The 15,106-nt window shown below is 42.9% G+C and overlaps 1 long non-coding RNA gene across 3 annotated transcripts; it reads left to right on the top strand.

The window, feature by feature from the left end:
- Positions 1-496: 496 nt before the first annotated feature.
- On the top strand, positions 497-12,057 carry LOC308196024. Of its 3 annotated transcripts, XR_013952031.1 has the most exons (6): positions 497-573; positions 740-897; positions 2,657-2,798; positions 9,090-9,280; positions 11,144-11,312; positions 11,514-12,057. It is a non-coding gene; the product is annotated as an uncharacterized lncRNA (long non-coding RNA). The 3 variants fall into 3 exon arrangements; XR_013952032.1 differs by having other exon boundaries at positions 11,144-12,057; XR_013952033.1 differs by lacking the exons at positions 9,090-9,280; positions 11,144-11,312; positions 11,514-12,057 and adding an exon at positions 3,314-5,666.
- Positions 12,058-15,106: the final 3,049 nt, after the last annotated feature.

The raw sequence follows: 15,106 nt of genomic DNA, 5'->3' as shown, positions 1-15,106 counted from the left end.
TGGATGTTACCACAAAAGGCTGCAGCTAGATTGAGACATATTTAACTCCAAATTTCCCTGTACGCTACAGATGTTCCTAAGTACCCTATAGAGGTTTTCACCCCCCTCAGAGACTGTTTTTCAGAGAAAACCCTCCTGAGCCTGCACAAGTTTTGCAATCTTTTGTATTCTAAAACGATCAGTTAAAACACAAAGTTTGCGGAAGGTGAAGATAATCTGATGCAAAGCACCTGAAGGTCACAGAGCCCGAATATAAGGTCACCAAGGCATCTCCAGGTTCATGTCATCAGGTGGAAGAATAATGATAGATGTGTTTTGACAATGTTTATGTTTAATTTAACAATTAACACTGGCCTCACCTATTGATCTTTAAGCAAACATTCGTTATGGTGCACAATGACATTGCAGTTTAGCAACTTCGGATTGCATTAGTGGCAGTTTCAGCTGAGCTGCATTAAGAAATGCTAATTGCAACAGTCTTGAGGAAGGAAAACTGAAACAAAAGGGTATCTACACATCTTTGGTGAATGTTCCTGGTCTGGGCAGAGATGCCTTTAGCAGGGGTCTTAGAGGGTAAACAGCACTTTTCTCTTTCCCACTTGGGTGATATGTGTAGTTAAGTCTTATCTCATTGCTAGCTCTGAGTGAGATTGATCCTTTTTTAATTTACCAAACACGGCATTTAAACCACTTTCACACTGATGTGAACATTACCAATCTTTAGTTTTCATTATTCCAGTGTACAGGAGTGAATGTTTGCTGGGAGAGAGCGCTGAGGACCCTGACCAGGCAAGCGCTGTAAGAAGCTCAAAGTACAATGTCCCTCGAGTCTATGGATGGAGCAGCACTATGCAGGGTCCTGCTCTCTTATTCCCAGTACTACAGGAGAGCTCAGAGGTGAGTCTGAAGCCACTTGCTGCTTCCATCCCCAAATGTGCGTGTCTGCCTCTTCCCTTGTGCCCACTCCTCCAGAGTCCTCGCAGCTCTGCAATGAATTGTAGCTCAACCCTGTGGATAATTGATTTCTGAGCATATCAACCAATATGAAGGGCAAGGAGGAAAAATGCAGCCCTGTCCTTTATTGACAGCAATGCGCTCACAGATTGTTTTAAACCAGCCCTGAAGCCATACCTGGAGGCTGTGCTCTATGTGCTTCACAGCTTCAACGCAAGAGGAACTACCTGGGCAGATTTCGGGGGAAGTAAATTGGAGTTTGGCAAAGGGCAGGAGGAACTAAACTGCAGAACCAAGGTGATGCATCCAGTCATACGTGAAGTCGGTGGGGCAGGCAAGAGACAACCAGAGCCCACTGTTTAGCAGCCTCAGCTCGGTGAGAGTATCCTAAAAGCTTTAACCATTTAGAAAGTGATGGGCATTGGTTATATCTGCTCTGGACTCATGATGGCTAGTGATTGAGTTAAGATTTCTTGGCAAGTTGCCTCTCATCAGAAGCACCACAGTGATAGTTTTTATGAAAGAAATGGAGCCTTACAAGATTGTGCAGAAGGCTTGCAGGTAGTGCAGTGATTGGGGAGCAGGACAACGTGTGGTAAATCAAAGGAACTGGCATTTGGACAGGCTGGAGGAGAAGGAGAGAAGCTAGAAAAAGGGAAGTCAAGTAGGTGAGAGGAGAGGTGATCAGAATGGGAATAGATATTTTAGCAAGGGAGTGACTGAGGAAAGGGCTAACTTGAAAACCTTCTCTGGAAGCTTCCTGATGTACTAGTTTTGTAGCCTTCTCCTGACCCTTTTTTTTTGTTGTTGTTGTGTCCTCAATTATTTGGGGTAAGCATTGTCCCTATCTTTGTTAGCTCATCTATACGTGCATGCAACCTAATGACATGGGTGAGCTACTTAATCCTAGTCTGTCAGTGTCATCCAGGATTAATTTACTCCCTGTTCAGCACTGACTGTCACTTGGATGAGTGTCTCCTGCACCATTTATTTCCTTCTGCTCTTTTCTTCCCCTTTGGCCGTGCCTTTGGCAAAGGGCCCTGCAGCTGAAATGCCCCCTGTGACATTCCTCCAGATTCCCCCATCCACGCTAAACAGTACAGACGTGCCTGCTTTGTCTGCTACCTCCATCTTAATGCTTTATCTGCTTACACAGTTAGTGTCTCCCCCCCTCCCCATTACTGACCTTGTGGATTAATGTATAGTACGGGACCGTAAGCTTTCTTGAAGGCTGGGTGAATTGTGTCCTCAGCTCCCCATCTGTCGCCATCGTCTCTTATTGCCTTCTGCACAGTGACACAGGCACAGCTGAGACTTCATAGGAAGCAGATGAAAGAGCTGGTTGGTGGTGGGTTTTTTGTTGTTGTTTTTCTTTCCTCTTTCTTTGTTTTTGACCTGGAGTTTCCAGTTTGGCAACTGGTCTCTACTAGTGCCTTCCTTTTGGGTGTCTGGTTTAATCAAGGGATCGCAAAGTCTGAATATTAATCAACTCTATTTAAAGAGGTTAGAGACAGGAGATGTATAACTGTGACAATGGAGAAATTTGGGTTTAATCATTGGTGTCCTGGTTGTGTGGCTGAAATGTAAAGGCTAAATATTTTGGAACAGAAGAGAAGATGAGACTACAGGATGAATGAGCTTCATGTTCTGAGGATTTGGGGGTCTCCTCCACAGCTAAATTGCACAAATTTAAATTGCACAGGTATCAGGAGTCTGGGAAGCAAAGCCCTGCCTTGGCCAGATGCAACCCCCTGGTAACAAGGCACAGAAAACAAGCTCATCCTCTGGCAAGAAAGATGGAGCATCCCGTGGAATCACACTGTTAATTGCAACCAACAAAGCAGGTATCCCAGCACAGGGTGTCTTTTATAAGGGAAGGTTTGTGGGGTGGGGAAAAGCAGTTAGTGCCCAGATTCATGATCAAGGTCTCAAGAGAAGGCAGTCCTAAGGAGTGGCATTTATTCACACAGCATGTGTGGGGCACTTTCTGGTGGTTTGTGGTTGGTTTTCCTGATGTCACTGTTTCTCCACAGAGCACTGGGTGAAGGTTTGTAGAGGGCTGGCCTCTCTCTTTCCTTTCCAGCCCTCACCAGTGAAAAGCTGCTTGAAAATACATTTAGCGTTTTCCTTGCAGACAGCTTTGTAGCATGGCTAGCATGTGCTTTGGTGCAGAGAATTACATGCTGCTCTTCCTGAATGTTAACTTTTCCATTTTGTTCTGCACATACACTGGTATTTGCCCCCTTCACAAACACAATCCACAGCTCTACATGCTATCACCTGTCTATAAATTCCATAAGTGGGTTGTTCTCCCCAGGAACATTTGTTGTGTTATCGCATGTTTTGCCTCTTGAAATAGGCCGGGAAGTGATTTGCAATCATGGTTTCATCTGACTGAATGGAAACGGTAACAGAAGTGCCCAGGAGTCAGCCAAAGTGAGCCAGCGTCATCCAAACCTGGTACAAATTGCCCTGGTTCGTTTTGAAGCCTGGAGAGTTGAGGTGTGCCAGGAGTGTTGTCACTGCTAAGAGTTAGAAAATGCCATTAAAGCCATTAGGCAGACTGTGCTGCTAAGTGAAGGAGGTGCGAGGATCGAGTTCGAGCACCAAACTCCTTGTCATCCATCCCACTCACTGATTAAATATGTAATTCTGTGGACGGCTTCAGGCTCTCCAGTACCAGAAGGACACCAACTGGAGTGAGTCCAGCTGAGGCCATCAAGGTGACCAGGAGCCTGCAGCACATGATGCGCACAGAGAGACTGGGAGTGCTGGGTTTGTCCAGCCAGAGGGCGGGAAAGCTGAAGGGAGATCTACAAGCTGGCTTCAATGAATTAATCATTATACAGAAGACAGAGCCAGATTATTCTTGGAGGTAAAGGACAAGAGGAAACAGTCACAAATTGTGTCATAGAAAATTCCAGTTAGGTATTAAGAAAAACTTCTCCACATGAGGGTATGCTGGAACAGGGGATCGCGAAGGTTGTGGGAGCTCCATCCTTGCAGATGTACAACACTGGATGGATAAGTCCTTGAGGTACCTGATCCAAAACTTGAAGTTAGCCCTGCTTTGAGTGTGTGTATGGGATGGACTTTGAAAAGTCACTTCTTTCTTCTTCAGTTCTAATATTATCTCACTCCCTGCCTCTGTTCTGGAGTACTCAACTGTGTGCTTCCATGACCAGTGTGACAGAGGAGCCAGCTGTGTGCATGGTGGAACACAGTTGGCCATCTATGTTTGAGAATAGCGTTTTGTCCCTGACCATCTTTTATTTTAGTTCAGGCACAGACGTAGAAAGCAATGGCTTTGTAATAAAGAAGTGACCTCTCAATAGAGATCTCTTACTGTTCGTTGAAAAACCGGATTTCTGTCCCATGGGAAATTCTGGTATTTTCATATTTGTTTTCATCTCAAATTGGAACACATAGTTCCTTAAAAAGAATTGATTTGCAAATGTCAGAGCATTTCATGTTGACATTTTGAGCTAAAATGAAAGAGTTTTGCTTGAATCAGGTCATCATTCACGTCTGCCTGAACAGCCCCATGCTCACGGGAGCTGTAGCTTTGCTTCCTGTGATCCCAGACAAACCCACCACTGCCTGAACTGTTTCTACCATAATGTGCCCTTATTTCTTCCAGCAGCTGAGTTGCTTGGAGGAATCGCAAGTCTCCCAGAGCGCAGTGTGCTGGCTCAAGCAGATGTAGAACAAAACAAGAACCATCGGTTTTCTCTTTGGAACGTTTCTGGGAAACATTTCTTCCCTGTGTGGGAAATCTTGTTTTGCACAAAATGTCACTTCCTGAAGGGAAAGTAGTTTTTTTTCCCTTCTTTCTAAGGGAAAATGTTCAGTCAGTTTAATATGCAAGAAATACGTTTGCACACAAGTGTATGAAGGTGTTTCTTTTCTACTTGAACAAATGTTGCAGCCACGTTCGTTTCCAACATGTGAGCTTAGACTTTTCTCCGTTCGTTTCAGTGGAGCTAATCCAGCCACAGTGGCATAGATAGAACTAAATTTGGACCAAAGAGGAGACTTACTGTTTTTAATAATAACACAAGGATGGAGCCACAGCTGGTATGAAACCAGGAAATCAGTGGAATTTGGATGGCTTACACCTGCCAAGGATCAGCCCCAGAAATATTAATAGCTAACTACCTGTAGTGCTTACAAATGTACTTACAGTCCATCTCCAGTGCTGTCTTGGGCAGAAGACAGCACATTTGCAGCCTTACTTAGTCTGGCAAGGAGGGTTTTTCATGCTTTCTGCTCTGTTAGCAGCATCCATGGTAGATCTCCTCTCCTGCTCCTTTTCCTCCCAGCCAAGACTGTTTGTCTAAAGCCTCTGCAGTATCAACCTGCAGATCTTCTCTTGTTTCTGTGCTCTAAACCATGTACTTTGCAAAGTCAGTGTGAGCTGAATGCAAGCATCTGAGGACAGAATTTGGGCTTAAAATTTGTAGCCCATTAGGAGCATGCTAATTGCCTAGGGTGACACCCAGCTGACAGCTGGTTTGATGGTAACTACGTCCTCATTCCTGTTTAAAATTCTGTCTCCTAAATAAATGAGTGATGGGATCGATAGCCTTGCTCTGTTAACAGGAGTGCTGCGATGCACCACTGTGACTTTGACTTCACTATTTTCTTTGCCAACTAATTATGACAAAAATGACATATCAGGTGATCTTTGCTTGTTCCTGAGACACTTTTAACACCATCTCTTAGGCTCTTTTCCCAGAACCCATGGCTTTTGTCATTTGCTTCTCTGATTTCCTGTTCATTACATTTGTTGACAAGTGCTCAGATGAATTCATCTAAGTTGTGTCCTTGCTGTTTCCTCACCATTTCCTCTTGCATGCCAGGGTGGGTATTTAAGTATATAGCTCACTTGATTGCTTGCACAAATGTTTGCTGATGAAGGTATCTACACAGTGAGAAAATGTCAATCAACTTAATTGCATGTGCAAATTCCACTCTGCATGTGTAAATACAGGATCTGTGTGCAGTTGAAGTATCTATACTGAGAAATTGGACTTTGCTATCTTTCTAATACTTTCATTAAGAAAAGTGGTTTTTTGCCTTGTGATGTTTTTTGCCTTGTGATGTTTGGGTCTCACAGAGGTTTGAAGTGCCCTAAAGGGGATCTGGTGAGCTCTGCTGTGGCTTGAGTTGCTTGCACACACACACACTCCCTGTGATGGAGATGGCAGAAGGAAACATGTTGTCAGCCTGAGCGGCTTTGACTCTCGGTCCAGCATCTTAGAAATAAAAGTTCAGCAGTACCTTAAATACAAAGCTTGCCTGGTTTTGTCCTGGCAAGCAGGGGTGCATGTTCCTTTCTGCCAGTGCTGTGATGGGTGACGTAACTGCCATCAAAAATGGTGAGATGAATTAAAGCAGCAGCGATGTCTTCCCTTGGTGCAGCGAGGACAGGCAGGGCTGGGTGTCAGATCCGTTCACACAGCCTTGGGCTGTGAATACATGAAATGGACAGTTAGGAAGGGTCAATGTCACATTTACATCACTGAGAATAAACAACTAGGGGAAATGCCCAGTTTGCTCAGTAAAAAGTGATAAGATGTGGATTGGGAGGCTCAGGGGAACAAAAGACCCACAGATCACTTGAAGCTGTACGTCCAGAAGAGAGAACATGTATTTTACTGGCCTGCTAAACATCAGAGACCTTCTATCTGTGTGTTCAAATCTCTGCATAGTTGGTTAACCTGGTCATCATGAAAGAAATGCAGTGAATTTCTCTCTTTGCAATCTCTGGATGAGATTTTCTTACTTTGCCGGAGCACTTTCCATGGGAACTTCTCTAATAAATCAAAGCAGACATCCCCCTAACTCTCTATCAGATAGGAGGCAGCACCACTTGCTTCAGAATAAGGTGAAGCAAATCCTGCAATGGGAAGCTAAGGAATAATTTGCTGCAGATAAAGTTACTTTGCTGAGAGGTTATCGTCAGCCACAAAGCAGGAGGCTTGCTATCTGATCCCAAGCAGCGTGAATCTTTACTTGCCACTCTGCAGGAGAATAAGATCTCCCCATTGTTCCTGGCCGTGGTTTCCAAAATCCATGATTTCTGCAGGATGGGTGCCCCCTGTCTCTAGGTGGAGCTGTATTTCACTGGTGTGCTGGGTACAGGACCCGCAATGCCAGACCCTCCCTTTCACAGCCTGTTGTCAGGAATATCACTATCTGCTGGCTGTTCTCCCTGGCCTTCTTTCTGTCTCTCCTTTTGCTTTCTCTAAGGATATTTATGTTAAAAAAAAAATAGAAAAGGAAAAGAAAATGATTGTGTAACCCCCAGTACCGAAATCTGATTAGGAAAAGGCACAGTTTTTCAAAGAGCCCTGGGAGAGGTAGGGGCAAATTGTCTGTTATGAGTTACTCTGAAAGTTGTCATGCATTATATTGCCATAAAATAACAATCAGGAGCTGGAAGTACATGGATTATTCCCATGAAAAGCCACTTCTCCCAAATGGCAGCCCCACATTAAACCAGTTGTGTACATAATGTTTCATTAGAAATAATATTGCTATTAACAGATGTCCATTTTCAGCACGGCAAACGTAGCTGGGATTTTATTGTTTCTCACTTCCACATAAATGGATCTTGCATGGCGGTAGCCATGAATATGAAAAGCTGAAATTAAACGTTCAGGTAATAAAGCTCGGGTTAGCCGTCTTCCCCAGAATTTTGTGTGCCTTCCAAAGAGCAGGCAAACACTAATGCCAAGTTTTAAAGTGCTAACCTGCTGCAGTTTTGGAGTTGTTTTCTGGGTTGTGTCTGCCTCATTTCCAGATCCATGCAAACAAACCTGCAGATTAGTGCGTGTGCTTGTGTGTGTGTGCGTGCACGAGTAACCCAATTTCTGCCTTTCTTACTTGGCCCAGATTAAAGGCCAAGCCCCTCAGTGTGGTGGTGAAACATCCAAGCTGGAGCGGGGGCTTAGCATTTGCTGTATTTGATGTAACAGGTAGATAGAAATGTTCCCTCGCGGGAACAAGTTTGTTTGGTGCAGATCTCTCGTTTTACTTATTTACCGATGGTCGCAGTCTTATTTTGATGCAAAACTCTGCCCGCCTCCCCCACCCCCCCTTCCCCTCCCGCCTTCCCTAGAAGTGACATGATCAAAAGCTATTTCTTCTTCAGAGTGATTTCCAGTAACCTCCGGAGCAGTTTTTTTAATTAAATAAACCTCATCTTGTCTAGCTTTCTGGTCAGCATTTTGAACCCCCTGCAGATGGGTCTGAAGGATTAACAGCAAATCCTCCTCGACCCAGCTCAAGCAGATGGGCGGCATGTGTCTGATAAATACTAGGACAAGGTCTGCTTCCTCGTGTTTCCAACAGATAGACGGTATACCCTGTAAATTAAATTTAAAATGGTGGCCCTTTCAACCCGTAGAATAGCAGAGGAAAAGGAATACAAATGATATGAATTTCCTATTTCTGGCACATTGTCACCTCGCGACCAGTGAGTCAAACATCACCTGTTGGGCGAGTGGCACCTCCGGGGAAGGCTGGGTCAGCAGTGTGCTGAACTTACTGCGAGCACAATGAGCCTGGCCCTGTGGCTGCTGCATCTCCTCGCTGATGGCTTTTATTTGCATATCAGTTTGCAGGGCATCCTCTTTCCAAAGGGATGTCTCTGGCACTGGTGCCCATAGGGGCTGTTGCAATAGGAGGAGCAAGGTGCATTCCTCAGAGCAAGGGAGCTGTGTTCAGATACCCGAGAGTACGCTGGGATGCTGGGAGACCTTCCCCAGCTGTTCACTGTGATGGTCTGGAGTGGAAAACTCTGCTCCTGGGGGACAAAGGCAGACCTTAGAAATAGAGGGAGGTCTCTGTATAAGCCACACTTGCTTTGACAGAGATCTTCCAGCTCGATGGGTTTGCCATTTCTTTAGTATGGCTATTTTCTAAAAATGAAGCAAACCCTTTCTTCTTCCTCCATGTATTTATTTTTGATTTTTGGGGGGTTTATTTGTGTGTTTTGGTTGTTTTTCGTGTGTGTGGTGTTTTTGTTTTGTTTGTTGTTCGTTTTTTTCATTTGAAGAGGAAAAGCATAGGCATTTTTAGGTGTTTTGCTTTACCTGTCTTTATTCTTGCAACTTCTTGCCCCCTAGGATGGTGGTCACTCTGGAACTGCTCACAGACAGAAAGATTTGGCTATGTTTGCACCGTGCATGGCCACTTCCCGACAGCATTAGTGGAAACTGCCTTTCCCCAGTGACCTTGCTGCTAAGCTGGAGACTGCCAGGGACTGTCACCTCCAATGACACTGCTCAGAGGGTCCTTGTCAGAACAATTACCACTGGTATGTCACTATATCGTCTTGCAGAGCCTTAGGCTCATGAGGGAAGATAGCTCTGATGTTTGGGGTAAAAAATACTGTGTTGAGTGGCCAGATTTCAGGGATGTGACATCCCTGTAAAGTCAGTGACTCTGCATCTGTGCAAAACAGGTAAGGAGTTGGTGGGAGCAATGCAGAAGCAGCACATAAGGATGTCATCTGAAGGTTCACTTAAAACTGAAAATGGAGAGATTGGGTGTGAGGTTATCTCCATTAGAGACATCAACATGTAGTAAGGAGTGGGTTTTCCTTTTCTAAAACATCGGTTTTCTCTCTCAGATAATTTAGGCTATGATTTAAAGAAGAGAAAAACAACCAAGACTATTTGACAGTAGCAAGGAAATAAATCAGACTTTCTTCCCAGGGTATTCAAGAAGCTGCAGGGTTGTATCTTCTGGAGAGGCCTTTGTAGATAAGGCTTTGTGGGATGGATACTCTCTTGGAAGGGTGGTAGCAGTGGAAAAGTGGGAGAATTAAAAGGAAGGGTTTAAAATGCCACAACGCTTGTGGACTAAACGTTCAGCTGCTGGAAACCAGCTTACTGTTGACTGTGGGTGGACTTGCATTATGTTACACAGCTAAAAATCTGGTCCATGGAATCAGAAACAGCATAAAAGAAGGGAGGCGTCCAGCCTATCTTCTTGCTCCTGGGCAAGTTTTGATTGTCTTTGGACTCTGTTTTTGCTAGTTCTCATTTTTAATTATCTAAATGACACTTTCCACATTGTTTCTTTCAGCAAGATCAGTGTGGGCATAAAAAACACATTTCCTCATCCATTGCTCATCCCTCAGGATTGTAAAGTGCCAAGGTAGAAGCAATTTCTTTTTTGATACATGCCCATATCAGCTCACCTTTAATCCTTGTGATGAGAAATATTTAAACTTCTTAATGATGGCCTGAAAATTTGAGTGAATGAATAAGTGAGAAACAAAACCATTCACTAACTTTCTTTTGCAAATAATCACAATGGTTTAGAAAATGAGTTAGCATTTTTTTGACTTTCCCAAAATATTTTCCTTTTCATCACTTCAGCTGTCCGTTTTATCTTATCTGCTTGCACAGCTATGATGTTGGACTTAGATAACTCCATGCCTTTTCATGGCTTAGCACAAGAAAGTTAAGATAAGTGGAAGTGGAATGGTATATTGTCAGATAATGTAGTGTCCCTGACAGCACATACCCGTCTACCCACCAAAGGTTTCCTCATTTGCCTATGGGATATAAGAATGTACTTTAAGCCAGAGGAGGCATTAAACCACACTGTTGCCGGGCAAAGCAGGGCTCAACTGTCAATTTTAAGAAGCACAGGTCTGGTATATTGGAGAACTTCTCAAAGAAAATCCTTTATTTTTTGTGGTAGGTGGAAAATTTCAGGTATAAAATGTCTGTGCAAAAGATTTGTTTGTAGCTGAGTATGTAGCAGTTGAACAATTTGCACTAACACTGTATCTTTCTTTTTTATCCTTTTTTTTTCCATCAGAATTGCAGTTGTTCTTTATTTGTTTGTCTTTCCAATATTATTTCTTCTGGGTTTTGTTAAAAGTCTGTAACAACAAAAATGTAGAGTGTTTCAGCTTTTAAGATTAAAGCTTGTTTCCTTCTTCATGTAAAATACTTCTATCAACATATTCCTACTGAATTTAAAGAAGGTTAAAAATTACCAGTGCAGGAAAAAGTAGAGAAAACACCACCACCAGCCCACCCCCCAAATGTGTTTCTTTAGAAGTAAAAAAAAAAAAAAAAAACAGGTATCTGTCTTGATTTGTCTTTTCAAGCAAGTTTCTACGAGAGGTGTTTAGAGCTGCTCCCCTTTACCTTTCCCACAGCATTTCCCTGGTGCCTGCTCAGGTTCATTGGCTGCACTCCGGAGAGTGAAAAGGCAACTACTCTTACCCCTCATTTAACTAAACCATGCCGAGAGAGAAAGAAGTGCCTCTCCTCTCTCCTCCCTGCTGTGACCGGTGGCCGAAGGGCAGGGAACACCTTGGGCAGCAGGTGAGCAGCTGGACGGAGCGCGGGGTGGGCACGTCCTGCACCTCTTCCCCCCGCAGGACCCCGCAGCGTGGGCGAGCCTTAGGGACAACTAGGAAGGACCGTGATTTATTCTCCGCTTTCAAGTGATACTGTGAACCTTTTGAAGCAAAGTGAGGTGGTTATTTTTTAGTTGTTTCCTTTCTTTTTTTTTTTTTTTCCTAGGGATTCCCCAAGTGGATGGCTGTCAAAGATTTTAATATACTGCAGGCACAGCAGCTAATTCTCAAATCTCTTGCAGAAGGATTTTACAGAGGGAAGCTAGGATGCAAATCCTTTTGAAGGCTTTTTCCATTTTGAAACCTATAAATAGGAAAGTAGGGCAAAATGACTTTGACAAGTTTAGACCTCACCTTCTTTAATTACACTCTTTGGATCAACAACCTGACTGCAAATGCTTATCTGCTCCAACATTACGCACAGGTTTGGAGTTTATTTTTTAAAAGCAGTGCATGACAGTTCTGCATAATATTTTTAATACCCTTGGCCACCAGAGATTTCCATATTCCAGTCAATCTTTAAATTTATAATTGATATAAATGGTGAACCAGGCTGATTGCCTATATTGTCGTTTCAGTGCAAAAAGTCTGTCCATTTATTGTTCTTTATGAATGTAAATTTTTGTGCTGCTGCCTTTTTTGCATTTCTTCCTTCTTAATAAATGTGAAAATTTAAATGATTGTCTTGTTACCAGTCAGTAGCAATAACATCTAACATACATCACTAATAAAATAAATAATTAATAAATTAGTTATAAGAATGTCATTTTAATAGATGTTTAAAACAAAATATATATGGTTGCTCTCCTATAATGTATAATGTTGTTTTAATAAATAAAATAGATATTGCATATATATATGAAGTGTAAAGAGGAGCATAGTTTGTGTTGCTTTACAGCGAGCACACATTAAAAATGACATAAGTATATTAAGTACTGGGTTTGATAATGATAGAAGCATCTGCCAAGAGACCTGAGTCTTGGATATAGTGCTTGTCTATACTTCTCTGTAGTAAGGGCTGTAAGCGTGTTAGTGTGATATGGTACCACTCTGTGCCTCACTTATCATACCAATATACAGCCTCGATGGATATAGGAGAGACACTGACTGCAGGGGGGGAGGTTTGAGATGTGTGGAAGTTAGTCTGTGTGATGGATCCATCCATCCAAAACACCTCTCAAGATCTGCAGGGCTGGAGGATTGTTCCCTCTGTCCCACCCAGACAAAGACAAGCTTTATGGTAAGCCTAATGGTAGTGGTTTACCCTGGTTCTCAGTTACCTTTCAGCTTGGTGTGTTGCCAATCTCTCATGCATTGTGCTTCCTGTGCTTCTGTAGATGATTAATTTTGAGTCTGCCCTCTACACGTGCTACTACATCTCTTGTGTTTCCATCAGATCAAGACTGATGTGATCCTGTAATGGGCTGGGAACTTCTTCTTCCAGAAATAAATGTACCTGACTCAGCAAGTTTCTAGTTCACCCATTTCACCATTTGAGTGAGTTACATCAAATCCTTGGTGAGTACTGGAGAAGCACAAAGAGGTAAATAGTAAATGAGCTTGTGCCATAAACTGTGAAAAAATGTATGCATGGTCTTTGGCCAGAGGCTTTTTACTGTGAATGCGCAGAGACTCTACATCTTGCCAGCAGAGGTGAGGGGGAAGAATTTGCAAGGTTAAGAGGAACATGCACTGCCAGCTATAATTCTACGCCATCCCATGCCATTATTCCATATAGTTTGAGAGTTTGACCACCAAGGTGAAATTATTTTGAATTCTTTGAGTGTTCCTCACACTTGGATCAATCACATTGAATTCGTTTACAGATATGTGAATAATATTGCTATTTACCTTCCATTCTTTAGAGGTTTCTAGTGCCAGCTACCACAGTCAAGGTATTAGAGAGCAAGCTCAGTCAGTATGTTTTACCACTCATGTGGTCCACTAAACATTGGCTGCCAAACTGTTTTTTAAGCTTCTGATACTATGTCCAATCACAGAGCATTAAGGCAGCTAGCTGGTTTTAAATCCAAGTATTTTAAAGGAAATACACAAATACAATTATTGACAGATATTTTCATTGGTGTTCTGCTTTTATTTCTTCAAATGTGTTGACTTTTAAAGCAAATGTTTTAGTTTATTATTTGCATCACAGCTCTGTATAACAGGAGCATTTTCTAGTAATCCATTATATAGTGACTGAGGATCTGGCCCAACTGCGGTAGGATCACATCATTGGTGTCTGCAGTCTGCTGTACCCAAAATGAACGGTGAAAACCGACTGGTTCAGATGAATTAGGCTGATTTTGAATCAGGCTATGAGATTTTCTAATTCTTCACCAGTGTCTTTGTGTTAGAGCCCAGTGTGTTGAACGTCTGGCAGTCAGGAACCCCTCTTTGTCTGGGGGACTCTAGATCTTTTTCCTCAAGGCAGGCAAGTTAAGCACGGGTACTGGGGGTCCATGATGGAGCTTAATCCAGTGTGTCTCGCTATTGTGTGTGCATACCTCCTAGTAATTATGCAGCATGTTACTGCTCAAAACAAAAAGTCAACAAGGAAATACCTGACATGATCAACACATTGCAGCATAGTCTGTGACTTATTTGATTATTTAGCTAAGAAACCTCAGAAAGATGCAAGGAAAGTCCCTGGAAAGAAGGGACTCAATGGTAATTAATCTCATTCAAAGTAATCAGCTAGGTTTTGGTGTGGATATAGGAAAATCTAGCTGTTGTGATGTCCATTGAGTGGGAATCGAGATCAGGGTTTTCAGGACACGCAGTAACTTTATATATGCTCCCATTGTACGTTCCTCTGTAGAAGAAGCTTCAGAGACTGCCTACAGCAAGCTCTTAGTGCTAATCAAGTGTCCTGGGAGATGCGTCAAGCTAAGTAAACTTTGAAAGTGTGCCTTACCGGCTCTGTTTCTTGTTTAGTGACCATCAAGGTGTTTCCTGTGTTCTGGAAGAAAACATCTGGGGCTGGTTTACTAAACCGGTGTTGGGAGTCTCTAGCTGGAGTCCATGGAGCTGTGTGGAGACTTGGCAAAGGCAGAAAATACCACTCGTGCCCTGAAGAGCCTGGAGTTAAACCCATGCCGCTGCAAGTAAACAACACTGACAACAGAACATGGCAATGTAAAGCCAAGACCTAAAAGAGCATTTACCCAACAAGCTGGGAGTTTTGTCTGTTTGTCTTCAACAGTTACCTCTCTCTTCCCTTTACATTAGGCGTCTTTGATCTTTTCTGGGTAATCTGCAGCTGATGCGGATGTGTAGATATGTAGAACAAAGCCCTTGACAGCTCCTGCCAGAAAGCACTGAGTTTCCACATGGGAAGGCATGTATCTACTAGTGGGCAAGATGACAGATTTTAACGTAAGTTGCATGTAATGTGGGAGAAGGGTGTCTGCTGTATATAAATACTCCAAACAGCATTAATAATTCAGTGATGTTGCTTTCGACAAGGCTGCTGCAGAAATCCTCTTCGTGGCATGGTCTGTTCTTCTCAAAAGTTTGCAAGTGTTCTTGGGAAGAACATTAGCTGTCCTCTGCTCTTCTGGAAATCGCAGAAATTCAAGCTGCTTTGCTTTGCATTTGACACAAATGCTGGAAGTACAGACTGACTTTTCCTGGTTAACTGAACCAAGGCAGAGTATCTTCCTATATTTTTTGAGGTAGACATATGCCTATGCTGCATTAGCTCCCTTTTATTTTATATAGCCAGAAGCTTTGGCTACAATTTTGTTTTCTTAATTG

This window comes from Anser brachyrhynchus (genome assembly GCF_964034855.1).
Source record: "Anser brachyrhynchus genome assembly, chromosome: 5".
Lineage (NCBI taxonomy): Eukaryota > Metazoa > Chordata > Aves > Anseriformes > Anatidae > Anser > Anser brachyrhynchus.
Note: the sequence above shows the minus strand (reverse complement) of the source record. Positions and strands in the feature narration are given on the sequence as shown.